The sequence below is a fragment of the Mchenga conophoros genome, linkage group LG6 (genome assembly GCF_057382185.1).
Source record: "Mchenga conophoros isolate Kocher_MC1m ecotype Shallow Benthic linkage group LG6, M_conophoros_male_GT1.1, whole genome shotgun sequence".
NCBI lineage: Eukaryota > Metazoa > Chordata > Actinopteri > Cichliformes > Cichlidae > Mchenga > Mchenga conophoros.
The window spans coordinates 31,516,214-31,530,541 of record NC_140531.1 but is presented as its reverse complement, the minus strand read 5'-3'; positions in this window follow the sequence as shown (position 1 = coordinate 31,530,541).

Here is a 14,328-nt window from a genome sequence, read left to right as displayed (position 1 = left end):
ATCATGTATTATAGTTTTTTATAGGACTGTAGTGAGTCCTGCAGGGTTTACTATCTTAGCTCTGTGCTGTTTAATAAGAAAAGACTGACTGCCCAAAACTAATTTTCTGAAATGAATTTTACAGTCCACTTTAGAAAATGTTTAGATACGTGTGGGTGTGCTTTATTTTAATACATATTAACTTCCCCATTTTTGTCCAAACAGTTATAAAAAAATATGCAGCGACTTAAAATGTTACTCAGTAATTTGTGTGCCCCCAATGTGCTTGTATTGCTGCCTGAAAATGTTGGGACAAGCTCCTAATGAGATAAAGGATGGTATCCTGGGGGATCTCTTTCCAGATCTGGACCAGACCATCACTGAGCCACTGAACAGTGTGACATGTCATTGAACTGAAACATAATATCCCAGAGGAGTTGGATTTAGGTCAGGTGACCAAGACTTCACTGATCTTCTAGGAACTGCCTGCATACTCTCGTCATATGAGGCTGGACATTCTCGTGCACCAGGAGGAACCCAGGATCCACCTCAACAGGTAGAGTCTGAGAGTGGGTCCAAGGATTTCATCCCAATACCGAATGGCAATCAAGGTGTCATTGTTTAGCTCAGTGATAGTCCCTCCCTGGATATACCTCCCCAGACCATCACTGAGCCCACCACTAAACCTGTAACGCTGTAACGAAGTTACAATAGTGTTATCCAAGCTTTCTCCAGACCCTTTCATATTTGTCACTATACTGAGATGAACCTGCTCTTATCTGTAGGACCCACCGGCCTACACTTCACACCTCCTCTATTCACCCTGCTCACTCCCCCCCACCCCCAACTGCAGCATCCAATACACACTCAACACAAGGCTCCAGCCTGTCTCTCTCAACCACCCAGGTTAGGAGGGAACTGAGGAGGATTAATGGCAAGAAGGCAGCGGGTCCAGATGGCATCAGCTCGAGGGTCGTCAGGTCCTGCGCGGACCAACTGTGTGGGGTGATGGAGCACCTCTTCAACCTGAGCCTGAGGTTGGGAAGAGTCCCACAGCTCTGGAAAACCTCCTGTGTTGTACCAGTGCCAAAGACTTCACGCCCCAAGGACCTCAACAGCTACAGGCCGGTGGCTCTGACATCCCACCTGATGAAGACCCTGGAGCGGTTGGTCCTGGCTCAGCTTCGGCACCTAATAAGCTCATCACTGGACCCACTTCAGTTTGCCTACCAGCCTGGCATTGGAGCGGATGATGCCGTCATTCACCTCCTACATCGTTCCCTCGCTCACCTGGAGACCGCTGGAAGCACTGTGAGAATCATGTTCTTTGATTTCTCCAGTGCCTTCAACACCATTCTTCCCTCGGTTCTAAAGGACAAGCTGGAGAACTCTGGAGTGGACCATCACCTCACTACCTGGATCCTGGACTACCTCACCGACCGACCACAGTATGTGAGGACTCAGGGCTGTGTGTCGGACAGGGTCGTCTGCAGTACGGGGGCCCCACAGGGAACGGTTCTGGCTCCGTTCCTCTTCACCATCTACACTGCAGACTTCTCCCACAATTCCACCCAGTGCTTCCTGCAGAAGTTCTCTGATGACTCTGCAATAGTCGGCCTCATCACTGATGGGGACGACAAGGAGTACAGATAGGGTTGCCAACCGTCCCTTAAAATACGGAATCGTCCCGTATTTCGAAACAAAAGTACACGTCCCATATTGAGCTAATAAGGGACGCACTTTGTCCCGTAATACAGTGAGAATCAAAAGTAGTCTATAACTTTTAATGGAATTAACACTTTGTTTGAAAACATAATTCCCAGCCCCTCTCCTGCTTTGTGACCAATGAGCTGACAGCACACTTATGACAATTCGAGTATGACAATTCAGATTACCGCTCATCTCATTGGTCGAGGAAAGGTCGCTTGCGGAGAAAATACCGGAAGACAACAGATGACCACAACAACAAGCATGGCCAACAGGGAAACAAACGCCGACACTGCGGTGCAAGTCTCGGACGACAGTACACCTAAAGCTGGACAGACACTGTGCGATTTTTTCAGTCACGTTATTCAGCTCCTGCTCAAACTGCACGATTGACTCGCAGGGGTTAGACGTTGGTAGGTCACGATGCAGGTCTCACACTATACCGCCCGATGCTCTGATGCGACCTGAGTGCGCACACTGTGCCTCCATAAAATGAAGGTTATAACAGAAAATCTCTCTCTCTCTGTCTTTCACTCACACAGACACACCACCACCATCAACTTTGCTAAATTGCTAATGAAAAACATTGATCAGGCAGCTGTGATTAAGCAGCAGTGTAGATCCAACTATTTTCACGGTTGTTGTGGTCGTGATAATTTTGTGATGCCACATCGAAAAGGCTCGGATGAGCTTTCCAAAGTTCTACAAGTTGTGCCTCCATCGCTTGTGTCCAGATCACACGCTGCACAGCCGTGCTGCTCCGTCTTTTACACCAACGTTTACGTGTTTGCGCGTGTGCAGTGTGAGCGGCTGTGGTGAGACCCTCACGAGCGATTGATGATCGGGAGCTGGTCGTAAGGTGTTAATCACTTCTCTTTACCCCACGTATACTACACGACGCACGATGAAGGCCAAAATCGGTCCGATCACTCAAAAATCGGCTCAAAATGGGCCAAAAATCGCACAGTGTCTGCCCAGCTTAAGCCCAGCATTAGAGCAGCAATGTTTGTTCCCCTCAGAGAAAGGGAAGAATGGGAAAAGGAAAACACCTGGCTGGAAAACGTTAATATGGGCATGTGCAGTGAATATCAGCGCTATGTGGCCAGAAGTGTGATAATATAATTTATTTTGTGTAATAAACAACTGCAAGGATAGATGATTACAACAAATAGATGACTAATACATAAAAGTAATACATAGATGAATAATGATGATGAGTTAAGATGCGTAATCATGGGAACAAGCGGGTTTACAAACAGGAGCAGCTGATTAGCTTTAGAAAAGCTGAAATAATACCTCAACTGAAGCCAATTGTACTAAATGCACTAAATGTGCACTGTTACAAGAATATTTTTCTTTCTATTGTTTTCTATTATTTTAAGTTAAGCAGGACAGAGTTCTTTTAAAGAAAGATTTACTTATATTCTCAAAAGTTAAGCATGACAGGCTTCTGTTTAAGAAAGAGACCTGTTTTACTGTGTTAATGTTGTCATTTTGAGCTAAAAATAAACGGCTAAATGATCATTTGTTTCATATGTGTTCATATCACAAAGAATACACATCTACTTAAATCAAATTCAAGTCAAATGGTTAAAAAAATAATTTCACACATAAAAAAAGAGCTAGAAAATTCACCACACTGGGAAGGGTGAAGACAACTGGGTCGCCCGGCCCTGGCCACGAGGTGTCCCTTATTTATTTTTCAGGGAGTTGGCAACCCTAAGTACAGAGGTCTGACCCAAGACTTTGTGGACTGGTGCCAGCAGAACTACCTCCAGATCAACGCCAGTAAAACCAAGGAACTGGTGGTAGACTTCCGCAGGCACAAGCATTCTCCACTGCAACCACTGAACATCCAAGGTATGGACATTGAGGCTGTGGACAGCTACAGGTACCTTGGTGTTCATCTGAACAATAGACTGGACTGGACTCATAACTCAGACGCCCTCTACAGGAAAGGGCAGAGCAGGCTGTACCTGCTGCGGAGACTCAGGTCGTTTGGAGTGGAGGGCCCACTCCTGAAGACCTTCTATGACTCTGTTGTGGCTTCTGCTATCTTTTATGGTGTGGTCTGCTGGGGCGGCAGCATCTCTGCTGGGGACAGGAAGAGACTGAACAGGGTGATCCGAAGGGCCAGCTCTGTTCTAGGATGCCCTCTGGACCCAGTGGAGGTGGTGAGTGACAGGAGAACGGCGGCTAAGCTGTCATCACTGTTGGACAACATCTCCCACCCCATGCAGCAGACTGTGACAGCACTGAGCAGCTCCTTCAGTGGGAGACTGCGGCACCCACGGTGTGGGACGGAGAGATTTCGCAGGTCTTTCCTCCCCACTGCTGTCAGACTCCATAATAAAGACTTTAACTGATCAAACACACACATCCATACATATGCAATAATACTAAGTGCAATAATCCTTTCTGTCATCGTTGTATTTTTACTCAGTTGTATATAGTATTTGTATTTGTATTCTATTTTTATCTTATTGTATATTTATTTTATTTTATTCTACTGTATATAGTATTTTATTCTATTCTGTACAGTTGTGTACTGTATTTATTCTTATTGTATTCTAATTTTTGCCTCATAACTTTTGCACTGTCCACTTCCTGCTGTGACAAAACAAATTTCCCACGTGTGGGACTAATAAAGGTTATCTTATCTTATCTTATCTTATAAAACCATTTCGTTTTGCCAGTTGTCTCACTGTTTCCCCTCTAGTGCTCATGTTGCTAATTTCATTAACACCAAAGCAGTTGAAACTGATTACCAATCCCCTCTGCTACTTAACGGAGTTGATATCAGTTAGCCTTATTGGCTGTGGAACCTGACATCATGATGCACTGAAAGCACAAACACATAAGCACACACATGTCCAAGCATGCTGTGTTCAGATTTCTGTTCAGTGTGGAGAGCCTATCAAAGCATGGTGATTTCTGCCTTTTAGTGTGACAACTCTTAAGCCTCAAATGTGAAAGATTGACAGGGAGGTTTTATTAAACCTCTTCTCAAAGTATATGTGAGTGCACAGAGGTGTAGACAGCAGCCAAATTTTCAGAACAAAACATGACTATATAACAACAACAGATTTCCTCAGGGTTTTTGTCTGTGTGATCTTTTCTGAAACATGAAACTGCGAATTCAAATATAAAGGATTATATCTTGCACACTACGGGTGTCATGACAACACAGTATCCATAATGATGATGTTTAAAAATGAAATGCTAATATTATTTCAATAACGTGTATATATTGTTTGTAACCATTTGTCACCTTTTTGGTGACAAATGGCATCACTGACACAGAAATTGCAGTAATTTATTTTCCTCTGTTTGCAGCTTCAAAGCCATCGGTTTCTGGTTTCCCCATTGACAGATGAACCCAAAATAACCAAGACCTAGAGACTATTTTGAATTGAGTCTTTGCATAATAATTGACAACAATAAAAAGGACAAATGCCCTTGAAAAATGATATTGCCCTAATAAAATACTTGAATGTACACATGACACAAATGATTAGTTTTGGTCATTGTTGCTTTGTTAACACAGGCACAAACAAGCACACAGACAGGATCATGTCTATTTTGTGGTTGTGTCACCTCCATCTAGCCGATGATTTCATTTATAGTGAGAGAAACTTCAACAAAGAAGTACAGAAAGACACCGGGATGCGTTTGGCTGTGATGAGAATATCCATACCTGAGGAGTTAGAACATGTGGAGGTGACAGACAATATTTGTAAAAGCATTGGTGAGCGTGTGTGTGTGTGTGTGTTTGGAGAACAAATGGCAGAAGAGCTCTGGAATGTGTGTCTTATACATACTGCTGTAGATCTACTTGAATGCAGACAGCAACTATGACAATAGAAAACATCTTAAACACTGATAAAAACCACACACACACACACACACACACACACACACACACACACACACACACACACACACACACACACACACATTGTTATCAGAAGATCAGGATATGAGTGATCACCACCTTCCCACATACACAAACAGTTTCCTTTCATGGTTGCGTGTGTGTGTGTGTGTGTGTGTGTGTGTCTGTGATTCATACATATATTACATGTTGTGGGGACTTAAATCAGTCTACTTCTGCTGATTATTCACGAATGAACTTTGGGCAATGCCGCAAGAATTGGACAATGTCCAATTCTGTCGCAAGAATCGTGTACCCCGGCCTTGCCCGGACAGATTGATAATCTGCTGCTGAGAGATAGACAGCCATTCACACACACAGGCAATTTAAAAGAATCACTGACTCTAACAAACACATCTTTGGATTTGGAAGTAAGCTGGAATATCTAGAGAGAATCCAGTGAGGCACATTGATAACTTCAGTGTCTAAAGGCAAAGAAAGATGCCCAACGGATTTACTTTACCAAACTGACCATCCCAGCCTTGCCGTAATGGTCCATTTGATTCACCTTTTATTGTTTATTTTATTTTCACTTACTGAATACGGGACAGACTTGACTGGGGGAAAGAAGGGGAGAAAGAAAGAGGGAAAGAGAAACAGCTGAGAAGAGGGACGGGGGAGAAGGGCAAAAGACAAAAACCAACAGAACGGGCAGAGAAAAAAAAATGCAAATATCAATCACCTGGATCACCTGCTGAGAAAGAAAAAAGAAAGCAAGCAGAAGAGAACAAGAGTAATAGAATAAACAACATCACAATGATATATGGGAATATGACAGTAAATACTAAATATTAAACATTATTGTGCAGCACATAAGATCAACAGAACACAGTGTGCTTTGAGGTAGGAGCCAAAAAGGGTGTAGTTTGTGGGTGTGATCACCCGTGTGTACACCTGTGAGCATGGACGCGCTTGTTTTTTGTTTTTTAAAAGGTTCCTTCACGTAATAATCTGCTAACTTCAGTGTCAGTGTGAGAAAGTAATACCCAATGTTGGCTAACTGTTTACCTTTAATACGTTTTTAAAATGACTGACAAATCTTGAACGTAAGCAATGATCACACTTTATCATGAATTAATTCTGTAGCAGTGCAACTGTAAATGACTGTAAATGAAAGTAATTGCAGTTTTAGAAAAAAAAAACCCAAACTGATCTGAAAACACTTGGACAGGACGACACATTCGATTTTAATGGGATTTAGATTAAAACCAGCAAATGTCAATTTTTAAAAAATAATATTAACAGTGAAATACTTCCTATAAAATTCCTCCACCACATCAAAGACAAAGTCTAACGTACACGTATGCAAGGAAAAATATTCCTGCATTCCGTTTTTAGTCTGGTTCTTTCTTCCAGCAACTCCAGGCCGATCTCTTGTGCTGGGCCTGGACATGTCAGGACACGCATACCCCGTGAACATCCACAGAGCTAGTGATTTATCTGTGTGACTTTTGTGTGCTTTAATCACGGACAAGGAACACACACACACTCATGCAGGCGCATGCACAGATGCAATGACAGGTGGGGTTTGCAAATGCAGCATGTGTATGTGGGACAGTGGTGCATGGGTGCATGAGTGTTCGTGTCCCTGTAGCCATGTTGAAATCAGGGTCCAGGGTCCTCTTTGAAGGTGTGTTCATGTACACAGACAGGCACACATGCACTGACCAGCTGTTTCTACCCTTTGATGTCTGCACTTTTTTCATTCTACCAACCATAGTTGCATCTCTCTCTCTCATCATTCCCCAGCGCAGCTTTCACCTTTTCATCTCCTATAACTGCAGCTTTTTAAAAAAAAAATAGAAATCCTCTGTCAACGTAATGTCACAGTTTGTGCAGTCTACACAATTCCATAAAACCTTCCTTGCAAACAATCCCTTTTTGCAAAACAGCCCACAATTTACTATTAATGCATTCTAAAATTGATTTTTTAAAATTCGGTAATCCTTAATAATGATCAAAAAACTAATCACAGAAAACTCTATTGGGTGAAATTTGATTCAATTTAATTGTGATTTATGGAGCAAATCACAACAACTATTGCCTCAAGGCACTTTATATTGTAATGTAGACATCACAGCATTAAAAAACCCCAACAATCAGACCTTTGTGCAAATGGATTGATTAGACTAGATTAAAAATCTATTTTGCAAAAGTGTCTTGGCCAAAATATCTCACAACTTGCACTTCAGTCATATTTTCTTTGATTTGAAATCCACTGTTGTAGCGTTCGGTGCCAAAATTACAAAAAACCGTGCCACTGTAAAAATATGGAAATATTTTCAAATGTGCGAAAGATGGACCTAATTTATCTTTCAAAGATGGACCTAATTATATGACTCACACTAATTGATCTGTATCATTCCTGAGCACATCTGACTTCCAAAGTCGTTTGACAAGTGTGGTTTCTGCACAGGTGCAGGAAAGCATATTGTGCGCTGGACTGCTTGAAGAGGTGAGTCTTGGTGTGGTTCAGTTAGATTTCATGTAGTATAATCATGAATGTTCACCCAGTACAGCTGCCTTCATGAAAAACTGCTTTGTTAAGTAGTTAACAAATGTATATAAGGCATGTAAGGATTAGAGATGGCACGATACCACTTTTTTATGTCCGATACCGATACCGATATCATAAATTTGGATATCTGCCGATACCGATATGAATCCGATATAGTGTTTTTTAATCAACAAAACTGTTTTTTAAAATATCTTGCTGCATTTTGCAAGTCTGCAAGTTCATACTCAAGTTTAAAACAACAACTACACTAAAGCTATTCTGTTATACCTGTATACAAAAAAAATATTTCATAGTTCAGCAATACTGATCAATCTAATAAACTTAGACCTACACCATCCTCCCTATTCTGGTATTTTAAAGAGTACTTAGTGTAAATATTAAGCAACCTAACTAATAGGGTTCCAACTCCCAGCAACAACAAAATTAAATAAATAAAAAAATAGGGAACCACCCCTCACGCTCCACCTCATGATGCTTAATCGACGTAATCAACCTTAATTTGATGCAGTGTGAAAAAAAATGCACAGAAATCAATTATTTTTCAAGAAATATTAAATAGATTCAACATCTTTCTTCAACAAAATTGCAGACTGCACAGATGGTACCTTCCCAAAGTAAAAAGTACTATAGCTTACTAGGGTATATATATTAGACTTAATAGTCACTATGTACAGTAATTGACTTCTATTCATTTTACATCAAATTAAAACTTTGGGTGTCAGATAATTATTTATTAAAAGCTAGACATTTTAAATGAGAATAAGAAAGAAAAGTATGTCTTTGTGCCCCCTTTTCCCTGTTAATGCCCTATCGGCCCCCCTGGCTAAACTTTGCTAGATCCGCCCCTGCACAGTTACCAGCGTCAGCTACGTAGAAAAAGATCCTCGAGTAGAAAGTAATATTAAATAAATTCTAACAACAGCTTATCAAGCTTAAACGTGCTGCTGTTGTTCAGCCGCTGGTTTCCTCTTTCTGGCGCAAAGTGGGCCAAAAACAAACGAGAGACAGACTCGCGACAGAAAAGCCGATCAGCTGATTTAAGCAGTTTCACGATTGAAGTAGCAGCCGGAGAGCGAGAGGCAGTCGCTTGTTAAGCTTAACGTGGGAATGCTTTACAAACATTCAGAGATGGACTTACACACTTGCTTTACTTCTCTCGGGGATAACTTTGTCGGAGATGAAATGCCAGGTTGCTAGTGAAGCTCCACATGCTATCCACACCACGACAGGTCCCGCATGCCACAGCCGCTCTATCACGTGATGCATACTGCTCCGACTGCTAACGTTCTGAGGTGAGTTACGGCGTGTTGCAAGTTTTGTGAGGTGCTTTCGTGATATTTAATGGATCGGATTACATTTTTTATTTTTCTCCGATATCCGATCCAGTAATTTAGGTCAGTATCGGACCGATACCGATACGTAATATCGGATCGGTCCATCTCTAGTAAGGATGGTGTTTCACTGTCTATAAAATGTCCCCAATAAAGCCAAAAAATGCATGAAATCCTGAAATTCATTTTTCTCTTGAAGTGTGATTTTCAAAGGTGCGTGTCGGCACTGTTTTATGAAAGCGAGCCTACGAGTTAGAGACAGGAGGCTGGATTGTTACGAGAAGTGTGAGTGCATGTCAGCATGGGAGCAGGGACAATGTGCTTTGGCACGGAACAAGGCAAACATGCCTGGTGTGAGTATAGCCTTAGACCTTGTTTTTATTTAGTCCTCAACAAAAAGTTCTGTACGTCTGTATGTCAGTGAGGTATGATAATTATTGTTTAGATTTACTTTACTGCAGTAGGTATGTTTCAGCAGCAAAACATACTGAACAATGCAGAAATCAAAACGTCTTTTCTTTCATAAACTTTATTAATGGCGTCTCAGAGGGAGGCTGGTGCTGAAACAAGGATCGGTTTCACACACACACACAATCTCTTTCAACAAGAACACACACAGAGATGTAATAGAATTACATTAAACAATTTTTTCCATCATTCCAACACAGCTGAGCATTTGAAGTATTTGCACAAGACCTAGTCTCATCTGTTCACTCCTTGATGTACTTGGATTTTTTTTCCAACTTCACAATCAAAAACAGCTGTAAGAGTTTTTTTAATAACTTATTATATGACATGAATAAGACGCAAACCACTGTTTTGGTTAATATTTTGTGAGACATCACACATGCCATTATTAGCAAGGCTTGTGGTGAGCGAGTGTACTAGGTTTGAACTTTTTCACCTTTAGAGTATCATAATACAAATGTGCACATATATGCCTGTTAATACAACATGTGAACCATCTCCCCTTTCTATTATGACTTTCTATAATTACTGTTATTCTGCTTAAAACCAATTGAGCAATTTGGGCAATACCATTATCTAATTTTAGCTGGAAACATGGGGTTATAGGGTTAACCTCTCCACTAACCTGGACTTTTTTTTTACCCTTTTTATTCAAACAAAGGTTAAGAACTGTGGGATAATCTTTTATGCAAATTAGAAATTTTGGAAACAAATAAATGCAGTATTTTTCCGACTAAGAACAATCTCCGGAGTAATCCTTATTTAAAACATTTAAGCATTCCTTTGTTACATCTAAACTTGTCTACTGTACTGCTTGGTATACTGGAATTAGTCATCTATTGCTTGTTTTTAGTATTTTTTTAGTAACTAGCCCAAAATGCTGTCGTCAGATTACTGACTGGGACAGAAAAGAGAGAGGACATTACTCCAGTGTTAGCAGCCTTGCACTGGCTCCCTGTGCATTACAGAATTCAGTATAAGCCTTATGTGGTCTTGCACCTGCATATGTGGTAGATATGATGTGCCCTATACTCCTTTGAAATTTTTAAAGTCTGTGTTTCAGTCACTCCGGATGATCCCACAGTCAAAGTGTATTTGTTGCACCAAGACCTTGGAATGAGCTCCTCAGTCACCTGACACAGACGAGAACTGTAAGCTAAAGACATACCTCTTCTGTCAAGCTTTTATAAACTTCTGATTTCTGAATTAGCTGCTGTTGAGCTATTGAGTTATTGCATAAACACTGTACATACATGCATACATTTTTTAGGAAACTATTTATTCTAGTTTTTTATAAAGCAGTTTGGTTTTAATTGTGCTATATAAATACAATTTACTTACTAACTACACTAATAAGGTTTCATTTTTACTATCCCTTCCACAAAACTAATTTAAACCAAATTCAACATGTGTCTCTCTGCATTGCCCCAATTAAAGAAACAAAATTAAAAGAAACACTGATAATTAATAATAATTAATTTTAAAGATGTGTACAAAAAAAATAAAAATAACGAAAATTCATATATTAAATTTTGAAAAAAGCTTTTTATAAACTGATCAGAGTGCTCAGTGCATGAAAGGCACAATTTGCTTTTTTTTTTGCAATAATCAGATAAATTTGGTCTTTACATTTTTTAATCACACAAGTAATGAAACTGGCAACACCAGGTGTAGTCTTGCAAAAACTGAACTGGTTTCTGAGAATCAACATTTAAAATAGCAGTGTGGGAAACAAGTCACGTTGGTGACGGCAGCACCTCAGATCATCAAAAAGCCGTGTTTTTAACCCAACATTTTCCCATGTTGTAATCTTTCAACCATCTTCCCTTCATCTTGGAGCCATTAAGACCTTCTAGGGTTACTTGGTTTGTCTGTGGCCTAGCAGAGCCCCAGAGCCCCAGTCTTTGTCCAGATCCAGGCAGCAGGTGAATAGGATGCCCATGTAAGGGGCCTCTCAGCCTAGATACACCTGATACCTGGCTCAGACCCCCACAATAAAATCTATCCACCACCTAACCTTCCAAAGACCTGACTGGACTCCTAAAGCCCCCCAACTTCTCTTGACAGCCTGCCAGCTGCTTCTTTTTTTTGGTACGCACAGACTCACAACAAGAGTGAAAGAAGTTATTGTTGACAGTATCGGCAATGCAGACCCCCCACCACACACACACACACACACACACACACACACACACTCTGTATATTGTACGTATGTTCTTAGTTCTGCCCCGTCTCTTTTTTGTATGTCTATGTGGGCTCTGCCCTGTTGTCTGAGCCTCATATCTGTGTGAACTCTGTGTTCACCTTTGAAGTTCTCTACCATGCATCTCTGCACCCCCTCCGCCCCGCCCTGTCTCTCTCACTGCTTTGATTCCCTTTCTTGTTACGGGGAGTTGGCTGATCCACAGATAATGCCACTTGGTCTCTCCGAGGCTGCATGTTACTTGAAAAATACAAATCAATGTATAATTCAGGAGCAGAGCCTATACAGCTCAGAGCCTAACTAAACTTTGTTAATTTGTGGATTTATTTGCTTAAGTATGCAGCCACAAATTAGGGCCAACAGGTGCGCAGGCTAAAAATGGGTTAATAAAATGGATTGATGGGTAAGAACCATGGCACCATTACTGGACTGGGTTAATTGGTGCACTTTTTCCACAAACTCCACGTTTTACAGCGTGTCACCAAGGTGCTGAAATAGCACAGCTGCTTTGAAAGCACACAAATGGATTAAAACAAGACTAACATTTGCATGCTGATGATAGTTTGACTGGACTGGCCCAAGAACAATATAATGAAACGTCTTCATTCCCTTTTACTACATCCACAAACAGTTATCACAGGTGTTAACTATCGCACATCTGTGTCAAGTTGGCACAGCAGTATCTTTCTTTTCAGGACAAAACGCTGTACTTATGTTGCCTTCATGTTTCAGGAACACTCTTATTTTTGGTTTGACCTCCTGTGCAGTTTACATCTTTGACTGAGAAAAATGAAAACTTAAATTGGATTTCTGCAGTGAATAACTTTCCTGAAACAGTAGCTGTGATTTTATCTAAAATGGAAAATTCAACCTTGACTTTGAAGCAGTTCTGTATTCTCAGTGTAGCATAATAAAAGTCAAAAACCTTCATGAAATATTCTTTTTCTCGCTAGTTCACAGAGCCAATGTAAACATTTCAAATTTCCTAACCACAACTGGTCTGACTGCAGCTGGTATCAGTGAACAGCCAGTTTTTTATAATTCATCAAAATAAATACACACAAACTTGACCGATTTTGTGTTTACCGCAACATAAACTTGGTATATTTATACATATTAATGTAGCAACATGGGAAAAAATCAGGGAATTATCTGCTAAAAGTACTGTATAGACATGTGGTGTGCATGGCTGCACAGCAGGTATGCTTAGCTCTCCGGATTTAAGCATTTCAATAACATGAAGGCAGAAAAGTCTGTTCAACACATTTGACATCAGAGGAGTATGACGGCAGGGCAACACGATCCAGGCAAATTGTTTGGTTCTCCCCATACTAAAGCCTGACTACTTTATATATTTTTCATACAGTACACCAGAAATGCAAAGAGCTGCATTGAATTGCATTTTTTTAAAAATCAATTTTGGTTACTAATATTAAAGAATGAAACGATCCGTTAATTAAACCCAGCTAAAAAAAATGTATTCAGTGTTTCTTAATTTTTCATATATTTTTTTCCTTAGTTGCCTGATTGACAGTAAACATCTGTTGTGTATTTATGTGAATGTCTATGCATTTATGTGCACACGTAACAGTGTTAATGTGTAGTTTTAAAGTAAATGATGAATGGCTTTCGATCTCCCAGCTGTTGAGTCTGTCTATATAGACCAACAACTATGGCTTTGTCAGCAAAAAGAAATGATCCATCAACACACACAAACACATGCACACACACAAACACAATTCTGCAGCCTGGTCAGTAATGAGTATGATGGATTGCACCTGAGGTGTGTCATGTCTGGGATATTGATAGGCAGGTATTGGAGGGCCAACATGAAATATTAATAGGCAGGAGCTAAATGCAGATCTGACATAGAGCGAGAAGGAGAAAGAGAAGGGCAAAAAAGAGAGATGTTTGAAATGCAATTGGTTGTACCTGAGGCTTGATAGCAAGTACAAACTGTGCATAGTGATAAAAAAAATGCAAGCATTCATGTAAGTTTGTTTGAGAATTTGAAAGATGTCTAATATCAGTATTAAATTTTTGGTTTTCTCAATGGAAATTCCCTCCATGTTTGACACATCTCACATAAACACACACACTCAAATCTCTCTCTGTCACTCTAACCCATATCCTGTTGTGGTTCTTGCTCTCTCCTCGGCTTTGATATCTGAGAACCGCTGACTTTCAC